General features: G+C 43.2%; 2 non-coding genes across 2 annotated transcripts; both read right to left on the bottom strand.

The window, feature by feature from the left end:
- Window positions 1-3,029: 3,029 nt before the first annotated feature.
- Window positions 3,030-3,145, bottom strand: LOC147746945 (U5 spliceosomal RNA). Its single transcript, XR_015300442.1, has one exon. It is a non-coding gene; the product is annotated as a U5 spliceosomal RNA (small nuclear RNA).
- Window positions 3,146-3,650: 505 nt separating this feature from the next.
- Window positions 3,651-3,766, bottom strand: LOC147746944 (U5 spliceosomal RNA). Its single transcript, XR_015300454.1, has one exon. It is a non-coding gene; the product is annotated as a U5 spliceosomal RNA (small nuclear RNA).
- Between the last annotated feature and the right edge of the window lie 13,427 nt (window positions 3,767-17,193).

Raw genomic sequence — 17,193 nt, 5'->3', positions numbered from 1 at the left:
CCCAAACCTATCCCTAAACCCTAAAAATACCCCTGTACCACAAAACCCAAACCTAGCCCTGAACCCTATAAATACCCCTGTAACTCAAAACCCAAACATACCCCTGAACCCTAAAAATACCCCTGTATCCCAAAACCCAAACCTACCCCTGAACCCTAAAATACCCCTGTACCCCAAAACCCAAACCTAGCCCATAACCCTTAAAATACCCCTGTACCCCTAAACCCAAACCTACCCCTGAACCCCAAAACCCAAGCCTAGCCCAGAACCCTAAAATACCCCTGTATCCCAAAACCCAAACCTAGCCCTGAACCCTAAAAATACCCCTGTACCCCAAAACCCAAGCCTAGCCCTGAACCCTTAAAATACCCCTGTACCCCAAAACCCAAACCTACCCCTGAACCCTAAAAATACCCCTATACCCCAAAACCCAAACCTAGGCCTGAACCCTAAAAATACCCTTGTACCCCATAACCCAAAACTATATCTGAACCATTAAAATACCCAAACACCCCAAAACATATACCTCAGTACCCCAAAACATATACCCCTATACCCATACTTGCCTTATCCAAACATTTTTAAAAAACATGCTTTTACCATTCATGCATTTACAACGAATTTCGTTGTAAATGTATGCGTGGTAAAAGCATATAAAATGTAATGCCATGCGTTATAATGGCATTGCGGAGTCATGGTACTTTCGTAATGAAAGTATGCAGAGTGATGGTATGCGGAGAGAAATTGGCGGAATAATGGGTGTTTACCCTCCCCCGTAAGTACATTGGTGGCACGGCGGCCCACATCTCCAGCAACATACTCATATTTTTTCACCACCAATTGGAAAAATGCACAGGTCTCTCTCATTGATGCCCAGCACCGACATACACTTTTAGACACACCTCCCGCCACAAGTTCTAGAATTGCGAACTTTAGAGCTGGGGAGCTACGTTTGAATCTCGGCATCAGCTCAACATCCTGTGATTCCAGGCAAATCGCTTTGTCTCCCCGTGCCTACCACAAATGAATGTGTTCTTCTGTAATGTAAAACGTGCTCATGCCATGTTGTCGAGTTCGCGCTTTATAATATTGCAAGGAAAAATAAAGTAGGGAAACTCAAGTTTACACACTACTGAACGCGCACTCTTAAGTGCATCAGCAGTGCACTGTGAATCGTAGCGTTTCACAGGCCTGTCACAGATAAGAAATGCTATCAAAACGAAATCCTACAAAACAATATACTACTGGCCGGCAGCAATTCATACCCGGACAACGTCGGGACAGGCTGCTAGTGTATATATAATGTATCACCGTCTTTTTGCGATATTGAATTTTCGAAATAAAGTATTTTGACTGACTGACTGACTATGTGCAGAAATTTCTCACTTACCATTCACTTCATGGAAATGTCATTTTTGGTAAAGCCTCATGTTAGGCACAATTACGTATCTTGACATTTAACAGGCAGGGAATGATCATGCGGTGTGCAGAGAATCCACTTGGCTAGGACATAATAGTCTGTGCTTTAGAATAGCGCGGTTGAAATGGAGCATCGTTCTTTTCTGCACCCAAATAACACTCTCTGTGCAGCCGGGACTGAGCGATGCATTGTATACAGCACAAATCTGCAAAAGTTATTCAGACTTACTCGGAGGTCTTTTGGGTGCATGGAACGAAGTCTACATTCAGTGCGCTGATTCACATGCGTCCAAGAGGCGGCACACAGTTAAAAGAGGGGAGGAGAGGTTTTCTTGGTAAGGAAGATTTTATAGTGTAGGATTTTGGCAACTCTCTTTTTTTCCTGTGCCTGTTGCAGGTGCAGGCTTTCCCAAAGTACGGATGTCACTGTCACAGGTCCTTGTGTGGACTGACTTTCTTTGGCTGTTTCTGGGCCTGTTAGGTCTGGTGCAAAGCCAACATTTTTACTGTTTATTTCCCTCATATAATTACCAAACCTTGCCCAGAGTTTAAATGAAGGCGTCTCTATCTTCTCAATCAGCGGAGTTGGCGTGCAGCAGCTTACTTTTTCCTTTAGACGCCATCTGCCAGGCCCCGAAGGAAAGTTCATGTAACCAGTCAGTGTGTGGGCTGAAAACTTTTGGCTGTTTCTGGACTAGTGCACCGAGTATTACTGTTGTTTTTCCTGATAATATAACAAAGATTAACTGCAGCAAGCTTAGATGCATGCAGTCTTTTCTATACATTGCAGAAAAACTATAGAGTGGTCTTCACAAGTTCAAAACTGCTCTCATTTGGAAATGTGAACCAATTTTAATTGTCTGATTTGCTAAAGGGGGGGGGGGGGGTTCTTTTAGTCTACGGCAGGGTTTATTTTCTGTCCCAGTCCTGCCCTGGAGTGGGGGTGTTTCTTTTCCAGTCTTGCTGGCAGACACAAGTAAACTCTGACAGTTCAGGGCTGGACTGTCTGCAGCTCTTCGGCCTACATTAGCCTACTACGCCACCATTCCATTTTGTAGCCATGTTGTACTGAGAGCCCGCGGCATGCTCTTTGTAATCTCAGTATATTTTTAGACACACTGGCCTCTAAAAGCTGTGCCTGCTGCACAATGTTGATCTACAATTGATGCCTTGTCAGGCTAAGCAAGTGCCTCACAGCACCCTGCAAACTTCCTTCAGTGTGTCTTCATTGCTGTGAAGGGCTTTGCCCCAATTGTTTTACAGTATGGCCATCTTAGAAAGAGATCGTAGGTTAGAGAGCTTTCATTTCAGGAGTTTTCCATTAGTTTCAAGATATCTGATAGAGCTTCTCATTCTTCAAAATATTGTAAAATCCGATATTTAGCTCTTACATTGCACTGCAATCCATAGATATAATGGTTAGAACAAGTCACTCTTAAGTGTCACATATTTCGCAGATAAATGATTCTCAAAGGTACATTGAAACGATAAACATTCGCGATCTCTAAACTTGGGAGCTTTAATAGACTGCCGCAGAAGAAATTGAGAGGCTGAAAGTACGTGCGGTTTCGCAGAGTTATTCGATCGTTCTTACTTTAACAGAGTTGGGTAGTTCTATCAGAGATAGAACTTTCAAAAATTGAGTAAAACTCTTTAATGTTCCTCTCCACGGAAATCTTTAGTAAAAGGCGAAAGATTTATTCGGTTTGAAGAGAAACAAGAGAATGCCCAAGAGAAGACGGTGGAGGAGACCGGAGTGAACCCAACACCTTGGACTCTGAGTGTGGGGCTTCCAACTAATTGAGAACTTAAAACATGTTCTAGAGAATACTTTTTCATTCATGTTCTGATCAAATTAAGTGGGAAAATTACTTCAACTATATAAGAAGGATTACAAGTGAAAGAGGATTGTGGGTATGCAAATAAATCCTCCCGAAGCCCACGTGGCAACAGTTCTCAGTCATACGTGACGCTCGAGAGTGTATGAGGGTTTACTTTTGTTGTTGCTCTCATTACGCAATTCTGCTTTTCTAGGTATTACAGCGCTTTACTCGAGCATTAGTCTGCCTCCACTACACGTGGGAAGTATAAATTCAATATTTAATTACCCGCTGGTCTTTCCGTGATTTGCTGTGAACGCCCTGATTACGGATATATAGAACACAATCCCGCTACAACTGTCTGTTACATTTATTTAAATACATTTCCTCCAATCTTTAACAATGTAGGGGAGTTCTATCAGAAATATATCCTTCTCAAACTGAGTGAAACTTTTTAATGCTCCTCTCCACTGTAATCATTAGTATAAGGCGAAAGATGTATTCGGTTTGAAGAAAAACTAGAATATAAGTATATCTCAACTATGTCAGAGTCCAGAGTGAACACAAATCTTTTAAGACTCAGTGTGAGCAAGAAAACTATATTGCAACTATAAACATGTTCTAGCGAATATTTTTTCATTAATTTTCTGATTAAAATAAACGAGGAAATTACTTCAACTGCATCAGAAGGATTATAAGTGAAAGAGGATTGTGGGTATGCAAATAATTCCTCCTGGAGCCCCCGTGTCCACTTCTCAGTCACACGTGACCCTCGAGAGTGTATCAGGGTTTACTTGTGTTGTTGGTCTCATTGCGCAATTTTTCCTTTTCTAGGTATTACAACGCTTTACCCGAGCACAAGCCTGCCTCCACTACACGTGGGCAGTTTTAAATATATATTTAATTACCCGCTGGTCTTTGATTTGCTGTTGTGGCGCAGCCGGGACTCGAACCCTTGCTCCATGGTCGCAGCTCTGGTTGTTAAGTCGCCCCTTCCTCCGCCTCTCGCGCAGCTCAAGCTCCTGTAGGGGTCGGAGGGTCTGACCGGCCCAGGCACCCCCGGATCAGCAGAACTGTTACCCCGAAGTGTTCCACATCGCAGGAGGTTAATGGGATGGATCCCTCTTGGTCATGCCCCCTGCTTGGCTCGGACACAGGGAAGAAGGCTGAGACTGAACCATCACATGAAGACATGTGCTGAGCTCCCCGTGGCCTTTGACAGGAGGTCTCACTTCATAATTCATCCGAGACGCCCTCCGGCTCCGGGTGTGGCCTCGTGACATCCTCAGAGCCAGCTCAGCTAACCAATCCCAACGCTGCTCTCATGCTGTTACTCAGCATGAAAGCAGCACTGAGATTGGTTGGAGTGGGCTGGCTCACCGCTCATTCTGGCCCTAGGGGCCTGTGCTGTCTATCCGCCAGGCTGTATAACAGCTCTGGCTGGAGAAATTTAAACTATGTATGTCAGGCTGGCCGTCGCAAGACAGCCAGCCAAAGTGACATGTGCAGTTTAAACTGGTATAGCCACCAGGAACCACTCGTCCCTGCTCCCAGTCTGCACTGCAGCCCTAACAATCAGCTCCAGTGGCTGGCAGAGCGGAAAATAAAATGGTAATAAAGTCATTTTAGTATCATTTTATATTTCACTTTTGCTGTGCCCACAGCAGGGGGGCGACACTCCTCTGCACAAATGGAGCAGGCGCTGATGGTCTCTTATAAGTCTTCATCCACCACACTGCTAAGTGCTGCAGCTCATAAGGTGATAACTGCACATCAGTGGTAATCAGGTGTGACATGAAAACGCTTCCCACAGCATCAAAAACAAAGACATCTTTGCAACCATACACCCTACTTGGTGTAAGATGCTGCTAATGTAGGCAAGTGCTTCCGTTCCCCTGGGGTTGTAAGCGCAGCTGTATACATTTTGCAATATATTATAACCCTGGCAAAAACGCAAGAATAAAAGGAGCCTTGGATCAACCCTTATACTTGTCAATACTGTAGTGTCTTTAAGATTATGAGCACTTGGACCCTCGTGGGTCTGGGAGGACTTTAAACAGATTTACGTAAGCTGCTGGGAGCGGTAAAGGTGTGGTTAATAAAGACATGATGCAATGCTTACAATTATGTAATCATATGCTGAAGATTAAAGACGTCTGTTACAGAGCTCCATATGTGGCATGTTTATTTGCATGCTCCTAGACTGGGGAGGAAGCTACAACTGGCAATGAGTAGGGGATACATGCCCCGAAGAACGAAGAAAAGAGACTGCTTACCCTGAGAGTTTGCAACGGTACAGTAAACTGCTTGTTTATGCCACGTGCAACCCAAATTGAAGTGAAGCAGTCTGAGGTTGGCGTATGTGGACTTAAAGCCCGCTCCAGACCATTACACAGCCCTCTGAGATGTTGAAGGCCTGACAAAGATGCCCATTCGAAAAGCCCACCAGTATACGCTGGTAAGGCTAAAATAAGAGATAGTGTGCCATTACACAGAGCCATCATCTATGTTATGTTAATGTTAAAATGCTCTTTTATAGCGCACGGCTACTCCTAGGAGTGTCCCGGCGCTTTGGCAAAGAGCCTAAGAGATAGGCGAACATAGCACAACAGACATGAAAAGAAAGGAAACAAAAAGCCAGTTACTGAGTGAAACGCCAGGTCTTAAGTCCTTTTCTAAAGGAAAGCAAATCATCAGTTTTCCTGAGAAAAACAGGGAGATCATTCCATCCTTGAGTCGCTAGAAATCGAAAGGAACATCCTCCGATTCTAGCCAGACGAATAGAGGGAGTCAAAGCTTTGAAAAGAGACGCAGATCGTAACGTCCTGCGAGGCACATAAAAAGACAGGCGTTTCTGAAGGTATTTGGGGCCTATCCGATGAAGGGACTTGTAGGCAAAAGTAAGCGCCTTGAAAGCAATCCTTTTGGCACTGGAAGCCAGTGCAATTTCTTTAGCAGCTCTGTGGCTCCAGCTCTGCGCTAGAGACCAAAAATGGCTCTAGCTGCAGAGTTCTGCACAATCTGCTATCGGGCCAAAAGGTATTTCGGCAGGCCAAGATAGAGAACGTTCGCGTAATCGAGGCGCGAACCTATCAAGGCCTGCACGATGATCTTTCGGTGCTTCAGCGAGAGCAGCGGAAGAAATTTCCGCATCATCTTTAAAAGGCCGAAGCATTTGCCAGTCAGTCCAATGATCTGGGGGCCAAAGGTAAGGCCACCGTCTACCACAACGCTTACGTTTTTGGCTTTAGAAGAAGCGACATCCGGTGGGAACATGTCTGAAGGCCACCAGGTCTTCCAGCCAGGATCTGGAGGACATCCAAAAAAAAGCAATTCCGACTTATCGGAATTGCATTTTAAACTGTGGCGCTGAAACCAGGCAAAGACAGCTCCCAAACAGTCTCTGATCCGCAAACCGTCGAAATCCCTGCCCTTGTCAGATGTAAAGAGCAACTGGGTGTCGTCAGTGTAGGTTATGATCTGGGCACCAAAAGATTCCGCGACCGCCGCCAAGAGGGCCATGTAGATGTTAAAAAGCGCAGGGCTCAAAATAGAACCCTGAGGTACCCCCACCTCCAGCAGCGGCATTTCAGCAGAAAACGGAGGTGCCCAGACCACTTGCCGGCGGCCGGTCAGAAATGACTTAAACCAATTCAACACGGTCCCTCGAAAGCCGATCTCCTGGAGTCTTAAAAGGAGACCTTCATGAGGGACGGTGTCGAAAGCCGCTGACAAATCCAGCATAACCAGGATGGCCTTCCCTCCAGTATCCAAAACCTCTCTGATGGCATCGGCGACTTCGAGAAGGGCAGACTCAGTGCTAAAATTCGTGCGAAAGCCTGATTGAGAGTCATGGAGAATGTTATTACTCTCAATAAAGTTAGAAATAGAGCTATGCACGTACTTCTCGGTCACCTTAGCCAGAACAGGGAGGAGAGAGTTAGGCCTGTAGTTAGCATGGATAAGAGGATCCAGGTTAGTTTTCTCGATCAAAGGAAGAATCATTGCCTGCTTCCACGCTTGAGGGACAACACCCGTGCTCAATGGAGCATTGAGCAGAGGATTAAGCAGCGCATTTAAAGCCGGCGTTACTCTGCCTAAGCACTTAGCCGGGCAGTGGTCAGACGGAGAGCCGGATTTAAGTCGAGACAAAAGATCAAGAGAGACTGTGAGAGACATCTCCGGAAAATCCGAGAGAAATGGCCCTTCTTCAACTATAGATGTAGACGAGCCAGATATATAGCCTGGTGGTGGTGGAAGTTAAGAATGGCTAAAAGAATCGCGGATAACTTTAATCTTATCCACGAAAAAGTCCGCTAACTGGCTAATCCAAACTTCGGTGTGCGTATGAGAAGGAGTACTGGAGGATGGAGAGGTAAATTCTTTAACTATCCAAAATATCTCTTTGCTAGTACTCTCAGAGTCGTCTATTCTACGCTCAAGGTAGACTTTTTTTCCTGCAAGGATATGCCTATGATATAACTTAATGGCATTTCTATAGCTAACCTTGAGATGGGGATCATACAGGCGTCTCCATGCCCTTTCGGCTTTCTTACATTCCTGCCGCACCGCACTCAAAGATGAAGTAAACCACGGGGCTGAAGTACGCCTGTCGGCTGACTTAGCCGGTTTCCCAGCAGCTAGCTCCTCAAAGATAGTATTCATCCATTTATGAACCAGCTCAAGATTTTCCTCCAGATTGCCCGAGAGTAGACAAGGGTTTAAAATGTGCAAGAGCGGCGCTGTAAGAGCCCGAAATCACCTTCAATCGCAGCTTCAATCGCGCTATGCAGCCCCCACCCAAGTGGTTACCTCTGCCAGCATGCAAAGCACACAGTAAAGGCAATGATAACCAGGTACGAAAGCAGAATCTTACTTACCAGCACAATCGAGAGAAGTGCCACATGGTCTTCAATCAGACGTGATGACCTGAGGCCAAGTGAGAGGCTGGTGCGTGCAAACGTTGCAGGTGGCATCCAGTGTAATGAACGCTGCCCAAATAGTAACTACTTCCAATGGTAACAGAAGGGAGCATAAAACACAATGCCGCTGTGTTTCTGAAACCACCACCGCCTTTCAACACTGCTAAAAAGCAGAATATCGATGCCAGATGGGATGTGTGGATCGAAACATTTGATGACTTCATATATACGCTAGAAGAAGATGGAAAGAAAATCATCAAATACTTGAAAAACCTTGCAGGTGTTGGGGTGTTGGGGTGTAAGAAGTGTTACAGAAGATTTCCACATCTGAAGCATATTCGTACCAAAAGGTAAAAGAAGAGTAAAAGAAGAGTTGGAAAGCAAGTTCAACCAATTCTTGCCAAGCCCACAAAACCAAAAAGCAACATCAGGGATGACAAATTGAAACAAGGCTAGATCAATGGCCCCAGGCGGTATGCACCTGTTACAACGCATTTTTTACAACGCACTACTGTTACAACGCATCTATTACAACGCAGATACTGTTACAACTCATGTTTTTACAACGCATTTTTTTTACAACGCAGGTACCTTTACAACGCATACCATTACAACGTAAGTATTGGTAAGTATATAATTATATTTTAAATGTTATATGTTTGGGGTAAAGGGGTATTTATTTTTAGGGGTTAGGGTCAGTTTTGGGTTTTAGGGTAAAGGGGTATTTTTAGGGTTTAGGGTCAGTTTTGGGTTTTAGGGTAAAGGGGTATTTTTAGGGTTCAGGGTCAGTTTTTAGTTTTTGGGTAAAGGGGTATTTTTAGGGTTCAGGGTCAGTTTTCAGTTTTTGGGTAAAGGGGTATTTTTAGGGTTCAGGGTCAGTTTTTAGTTTTTGGGTAAAGGGGTATTTTTAGGGTTCAGGGTCAGTTTTCAGTTTTTGGGTAAAGGGGTATTTTTAGGGTTCAGGGTCAGTTTTCAGTTTTTGGGTAAAGGGGTATTTTTAGGGTTCAGGGTCAGTTTTCAGTTTTTGGGTAAAGGGGTATTTTTAGGGTTCAGGGTCAGTTTTTAGTTTTTGGGTAAAGGGGTATTTTTAGGGTTCAAGGTCAGTTTTTAGTTTTTGGGGTACAGTGGTACAGGGTAAAAATAAATTAAAATTAATTTTAAATTAAATTAATTAATTGAAAATAAATTAAATTACATTAAATTATTTTTGGGGTTGAGGGTCAGTTTTGAGTTTTTGGGGTACAGGGGTACAGGGTAATAATAAATTAAAATTAATTTTATATTAAATTAATTAATTGAAAATAAATTAAATTAAATTACATTAAATTATTTTTGGGTTGAGGGTTAGTTTTGAGTTTTTGGGGTACAGGGTAAAAATAAAGTAAAATTTATTTTAAATTAAATTAATTTATTATAATTAAATTAAATTAAATTACATTAAATTATATATTTTAAAATTATTTTACTATTATAATATTAATATTAATATATACTTACCAATACTTACGTTGTAATGGTATGCGTTGTAAAGGTACCTGCGTTGTAAAAAAATGCGTTGTAAAAACATGAGTTGTAACAGTATCTGCGTTGTAATAGATGCGTTGTAACGGTATGCGTTGTAAAAGTCCGCGTTGTAACATCATATATCCGCCCCAGGCCCAACTCTCCTATGCTGCTGCATCATTCTCTCCGGCTTCTGCCTCGTTTTACTGCTTTCACCTTCTTTTCCCCGAATTTTCTGAATCCTTTCTTCTGCTTTTTGCCTCATTTTTACTGCATTCTCCTCTCTTTCCCTGTTTTTCGGAGTACTGTCTTATGTTTTTTGCCTAGTTTTTACTGCTTTCTCCTTCTTTTCCCCCTGTTTTTCTGAGTGCTCTCTCTTGCTTTTCACTGTTTTTGCTTGCTTTTCCCATTGCCGCTACCGCCTGCCGCCCATTCTCCCGCCGATCCCTGCCCACCACCTCCAGCACCCCTACCTGCTCCCAGGACCTACTTAATGTTGGCCGTGGTGCTGCCACACAGCAGATGCTTGCCAGAGGTGTGCCAAAGGCATGTCCATCTATGCCCGGCCTCACCCAGTGCTAGGACCCCTGGCTCTTCCACTCACTAAGATACACCGCTTCTGACCTTCAAGCCCTGGACCCAAACGCACCAGCAACCCTGATGAACCTCCAAGCAGCAGTAAAAAGCTCCAGTGCCTCAAGAGCCTCACGGGTGAAGTACCATGCTTTGCAAATGTTTGATTGATTGATTAATCAACGTCAAGCTCATCAAAGATAGTCTATTCGACATCACTATCAAGTGCTGATGAAGAAGATGGGTGTGCACTTATGGTAGCTACCAAAGATCCTTGTGCACATGTAGGACTAGCTGCTTGAGAAGAAGACCCCAGTTCAAAAGAAATTCACCAACAAAAAAACAACAAACTTAGGGACATATTACGAAGGCAGGCAAAATGAAATTATCGCCTCTTTGCGGCCGTTTTCGGACGCAAAGCGGCGATAATTCATCGCCCTATTAGCAAGCTGTCGCTAACATCAGTTAGCGACAGCTTTTAGGTGATAGCGAGCGGTTGGGGCACGCTTTGCATGTCAGCGATATTTATCGCTAATGACATGCAAAGTGGGCGTACCCAACCTGTTAGCGACTGAAAGCAGTCGCTAACATCGCTATCGCCTATTATCAACACAGGCGTAGCGATGAAAAAATTTGCTAAGCGCGAATATTGCTGAAAACGCCTGCTCAGACCACTTCTTAACCTGTATATCCAATGGGAGTTGGATATTCAGGTTAAGACCCTATTGGCGTTAATGTCTGAATATCGCTGGATTCCAAGGGATATTCACGCATTTCGCCGCTATCGCCAGATATTTTATCACATTGGAGATAAACGTTGCTAATAGTACGTTATCTCTGCGATAAAATCCGGCGATGCACGGCGATAAAAAAAATGTCGCTAAGCTTATTTAGCGATAAATATCGCTAGCTGTTGATAATATGCCCCTTAATTTGTACATTGTCCCAAAGTCACACTGAAAGTGAATGATCAACCAATAACGTTCATCATAGACAGTGGTGTCTCGAATAACATCATGCCCATGGATATGTTTAACAGCCTGTCCCTGGTACCTTGCCTCACTCCATCTGGCACAAAGGTATAGACTTGGGCTGCTTCTGAACCACCGCAAAGCCAAGAATCATTCACAGCAACCATGGGACACAAAAAGAAGTCAGTGCAATCGTCGATTCGTGTCCTTCAAGGAACTTCATATACTACATGCCTACGCAGCTTTGCCACTGCTGTTGATGTGGGACTGATATACCTCAATTACAACCTTCGTCTCAAACTCAGTCTGAGATTGTGAGTCAGTTCCTGTCGATGTTTCATGGGTTAGGAAGACTCAAGAAAATGAAAGTGCAACTTCATATCAATGAGGACATACCCCCTATTGCTCACAGGCACAGCAGAGTCGCTTTTAACTTGTAAGAAGCTGTTAAGACGGAACTAGAAAAGCTTTTAAAGCATGACATCATTGAATGCCCCACTGGTCCTTTGCCATGGGTCTCGTCCATAGTGGCAGTGCCAAAAAAGGACAGTGGAGGTGTAGTGCGCATTTTCATTGATAAGCAGCAGGCCAACAAAGCAAACGAGAGAGACATCCTGGCCCCCACATAGCATACATCATCATGCAATTAAACAGAACCAACATTTTCTCCCACCTTGACCTGCACAAGGGATACCATCAGCTTGAGCTAAAAGAGAACTGCAGGTTCATTAGTAATTTTTTGACTCATGGTCGTTTATTCAGATACAAAAGACTGAGGGGCATATTTACAAGTCCTTATTGCCACTAGTATGTCACTTTGTTTGACGTTGTGGTGGTGATACGGGCTTCGCCTTATTTACAAGGATGAGTTAAGCCACTAAACATGGCTTAATGCTGCCTTATGAATAAGGCACCTTTTCACAATATATTTAGCAAGAAAGGGGTAGGCAATGGGTGTTGCGGTGGGCGTGCAGCTGAAACACCTATTGATTTTGACGCTGCCCCATATTTACAAGAGTGGCGTAAATATGGGGCCACACCAAGATTATGACCAGGGAAAACTTGGTCTTAACAGGGCTCAACGAGGAGAAATGCTTTATTTCTCCTAGTTTGTGCTGTTTCTTTGTGTGCTTCATTGTGAAGCACACATAAAAACAGCAAAACGCCATGCATGACTGTTTATGTGCAGGAAGGGGTCACTGAATGTGACCAAAGTTTCAAAAAAATAAAACATGCAATTGAAAATACAACTGGAATGGCCTATTTTGACTCCAAATGATATACTGAAGTCACAATAGATGCAATCCCAGTGGGTCTGGGAGCAAACCTTGCCCAACACAATGGTCACCCAAATGCTCAAAGACACATTGTCAGTCGAAGTCTGTCTGAAACTGAACATGCCTATTTTCAGCCGGAGAAGGAGAGTCTTACTATAGTGTTGGCCTGCAAACAGTTTCATGTATTTCTGCATATAAAACATTTCACCATTATCACAGAGCATCAGGCATGTCTCACTGTCTTTGGAGACCTGAAAGCCAAGCTGTTGAGAAGTGGGGGTTGAGAAGTGGGGGTTGCAACTGCAAGAGTATGACTTTGAAATTGTACACAAGCCGGGGAAAGATCTAAACCCTGCTTATTACTTTTCACAAGTGCTGTGTCAAAACCAAAGTACGCTGTCTCTTACCTTAGCAGTGACCGGTATTCTTTGTAGACAGCGTAGAGATTTTCGCAGAGACGCAAGGGACCAACTTCCAGAAAACTCTAACTAAAACTTGCTGACTAAACTTACAGCTAAGCATTAACTAGAACTTTCGGGAGGAGGGCCGGTACTGGACGTTGACGGGAGGGTTAGCTTTTGACTATCGACCTGCAGATTAATAAGAATAATAAAACTCAGTATTCACACTATCTTAATTGTATTCCTACCACTAGTTAGTTCCCCTCCCCTAGCTCCATGTAAGGACTAGATATCACTAGCTGATTCCTACCTGCGATTCAGTCTGGTTCTGTCCACCGTCCAGTATTTCTTTGTCTTGTCAGGGATGCTGTCTTGGGAGTTGTCCTCTTTAAATTATGCTCTTTGATTAAAGTCTGCAATTAAATAGAATAAATATAAACAGTCTAACCTTACACCTTTATTCTCCTAGTACTTTCTCTATTTCCTATTACCTCACACTTACGTGATGAACTCTCTTCTCTTCTAAATTTTTGGGTGTCTGTTTTCTGAAGAACCTTTGCATTTATTCTCCTAATAAAAAATAAAGTTCACCAAGAGAGAACAACAATTCCAGCAATAACTACTCACTTTAGCTTCAGTGAATATTTCCTGACAAGAGGGTATCTTTAAACATCCTAAAACATAATCTGAAAATCACAATTAGTTTTCTTGTGAATATCATCAACATAGAAGTTCAAGAAAGGTGAATACCTTAAATCACTAAACATTTTCAGAAGTAAAGAAGCAACAATAGCATTTACATGTTTTTCCCCAAAAACGAAAATAGTATTAGTCTTGTCCTTATTTTCTAAAAGCTTTCTCTCTTGCGTTGGGCGCCTTTTAAATCCAAAGAAAACTTAGCTTTTAACTTGTTCGTCGATATCCTTGTTCAGCTTGTCTAGTTGTCCAGGCGCGCTGAAATTAACTGTTCCAAAGGCTTTGTTTTAGGAGAGAAATCCCCTCGAAGTCTTCTCTGGGCGCAGGAACCAGGAATCGGAAGGTCGCGATGCTGCAGTCTCAGAAACTCAGAGGCAAAGCGAGTTTCTCTAAGAGGGTGCGGTTTAAATACCTTCCGCACCAAATGTCAACGTGCGCTTGCACGTGGCAACAGTCTGCAGCCTTCCGCGTGCAACGCGAGCGGAAGGCTTGTTCTGTCAGACGGCAGAATAACAGCACACGCGTCTATCGCGTGTGAAAGCTTTCAACTGCATTGTGTCAGAACCAAATGAAATACTACATTAATTCGATAAACAGGCCAGATGCGAGATCTAACAATCATGGCATTAATATTACTGTTTAACCTTAACCAGTTTACTATAGCAAACGTTAGTAAGAAGCACTTTTACCCAGAACACAAACAGTTTTCAAAAGACATACATACATAAGAGGTGCTGGTGCACGGGAAAGGGGTGGGTTTTCTCAGATGGGATAAACACCTATTAACCAGTTATGTACTAGAAGTGCATTACTGGTGGGTACTTGGCATGTGTCTATTAGAAGGGACTGATGGAACCGGGGAATCGTGACATGCTGTTACATCACCACAGTTCGACATCCAAAACGGCTATAGAGTATGTCAACTTCATGTGAGGTTCAGCACGCCAGCACCCTATTCATTGAACAGGTTATTGCTGTTGCCAACGCAATGGTGGAAGAAAAGTATTCGACTCTTTGCTGAGGATGTTGAATTCCAAGAATTAAAAAGATTACAGGGTGAACTATCCAACATCTGAGGGGTATCATATTGAAAAACTCGAGAATTGTCATACCTGAGAGCCGGAGACAGCTATTCACTGAGCTCACTCGTGAAGGACATCGTGGCATTGCAGCCACCAAAAGAGCCCTGACAGATCGACAGGAGTTCCCTCGCCTAGATGAACGAGTTGAGAAAAACTGAAAGCGTGCCATATGTTTAACTGCTTATCTCCAAAAATGACGCAGCATCCATTGACCATGCCTAACCTTCCTGTGCATGCCTGGCGGAGAGTGGCAGTTGATTTCTGTGGGCCCCTAGAAAAAGATCGATAAAAATAAAGGAGGCCCCCTTAACTGTCGACTTTGGGACAGGGGAGATAGCTTAGGAAAACAAAACAAAACATGGCACCAATGAAATACACAGTACATTAAGTATAAAAAAAACAATCAGAAAAATGTGTTATTAGGAAAATATATATATATATTTTTTATATATTTATTCAAACAAACATTTTATACAATCACTTACAAATCATTAAAAACCATACAGTAGTATGTTATAACATTTCATAAAAGGTTTTAAAAAAACATCACATGTGCAACAGGTTAAAAGTTCAAAGGAACAGGGTTTTTTTATACTTAATGTACTGTGTATTTCATTGGTGCCATATTTTCAACTATTGATGTTTATGACCTGTATCTCTCAGTTGGGAAATTAGTATAAGTAAATGACTGGTATTGCTAGACACTGCAAAAACGCATTACTACTCCATCTCTTACCCATCTTGGGGTAAACCTGTGGGACGTTTTTTTGTTTTCCTAAGGCCCCTAGAAAAAGACATAATCTCATGGTAGTAATTGGTGAATACTCCCATTTTCCTTTGGTGGAAGACTTATGATCGACAACCCATGACAAGGTAATGGAGCAGCTTGATGACCTTTTGCAGCATTGGACATCCCTGCTATAATCAATACCGATAATGGCCCGCCTTTGAATAGCAAAGAATTCAAAGAGTTTCTTGTTGACTCAATATCAGGCATCACAAGAGCATGCGTCTCTGTCCCCAGGCCAACAGTGTTGTTGAAATATTTATGAGTACCCACAAGAGGGTAATTCAGGGAGCATCAATGGAGGCAATCAATCTAAAACATGCCATGTGTTAAGCCCCTTGTGCCTATCGATCAACTCTTCACTCTGCCACTGGTGAGTGTCCTGTCACCTTACTATTTGGGAGAGCCATCGGTACTAAACTACCACAATGGAAATCGGACTGATCGATAAATGCCGATAAGGTACGTGTCGCAGACAGCTCTCGAAAGTGCAAGATGAAAACCAATTCTGGTCAGCGCTGACACGCCCAGGAAACAGTCTTTGATAAGGGGACGTGGTACTGGTCAAACAAAAACAGATGCGCAAAATGGACACTCCATTTGCTGTCGATCCTCTGAGAGTTTTAACGACCAAAGGACACATGGTGACCGCACATTGTCCCAGAAAGTCTGTCACACGGGACTCGTGACACTTTAGACATTTGCTGTGGTGTTCGCCTGCTCTTTAGAGCAGGAGTGAGGCAATCCCACCTGAGCATCCAGATCAAGCATCTGATCCTATGTCATCAGATAATGATCCATGTACCCCTCAACTACGTCATACTACCCGATCTGGCAGACCAGTACGAGAGCCTCAAAGAATGACTGAAAAAAAATAATGTTAATGTTGTTTGTACTTTTTATTTAACAAAGGGGTAGATGTAGTATCTTTAAGATTATGAGCTCTGAGGGGCATATTACCAAGGAATAGCGATATTTATCGCAAAATGCGCTTAGCGCATTTATTTTTATCGCTACCTATCGCTGGCTATGTTAGCGGAGAAAACATGCTATTAGCAACGTTTTTCTCCATTGTGCTAAAATATCCAGCGATAGCTGCGAAATGCGTGAATATCGCTGAGAATACAGCGATATTCACGCATTAGCGACGAAATGCTCTTAGCCATGTTATCCACCTCCCATTGGATAACATAGCTAAGAACTGGTCTGGGCAGGTGTTAGTTTTTGGAGATATTCGCGCTTAGCGTGAATATTTCCATCGCTACGCCTGCCTTGCTAATAGGCGATAGCGACGTTTGCGACTGCTTTCAGTCGCTAACTGGTTGGGTACACCCACTTTGCATGTCATTAGCGATAAACATCGCTGACATGCAATGCGGGCCCCAAATCGCTCGCTATCGCCTAAAAGCTGTTGCTAACATCAGTTAGCGACAGCTTGCTAATAGGGCGATAGGATTATCGCCGCTTAGTGGCGATGATTGCCTATCACCCTGCTTGATAATATGGCTCTGAGACTCTTGTGGGTCTTGGAGGACTTTAAACAGGAGTTACGTAAGCTGCTATGAGGTGTAAAGATGTGGCTATTAAAGTCACGAAGCAATGCGTAGAGTTGTTTGATCGTATGCTTAAGAATAAAGACGTCTGTTACAGAGCTCCGTGGGGTCTATTTACTAAGGGGTATATTTACAAGGAGCCTTCATGTCCGTTGCGTCATATTTTTATTTTTAAAGCACAAGCGGCTC

The sequence above is a fragment of the Lissotriton vulgaris genome, chromosome 1_1 (genome assembly GCF_964263255.1).
Source record: "Lissotriton vulgaris chromosome 1_1, aLisVul1.2, whole genome shotgun sequence".
NCBI lineage: Eukaryota > Metazoa > Chordata > Amphibia > Caudata > Salamandridae > Lissotriton > Lissotriton vulgaris.
Note: the sequence above shows the minus strand (reverse complement) of the source record. Positions and strands in the feature narration are given on the sequence as shown.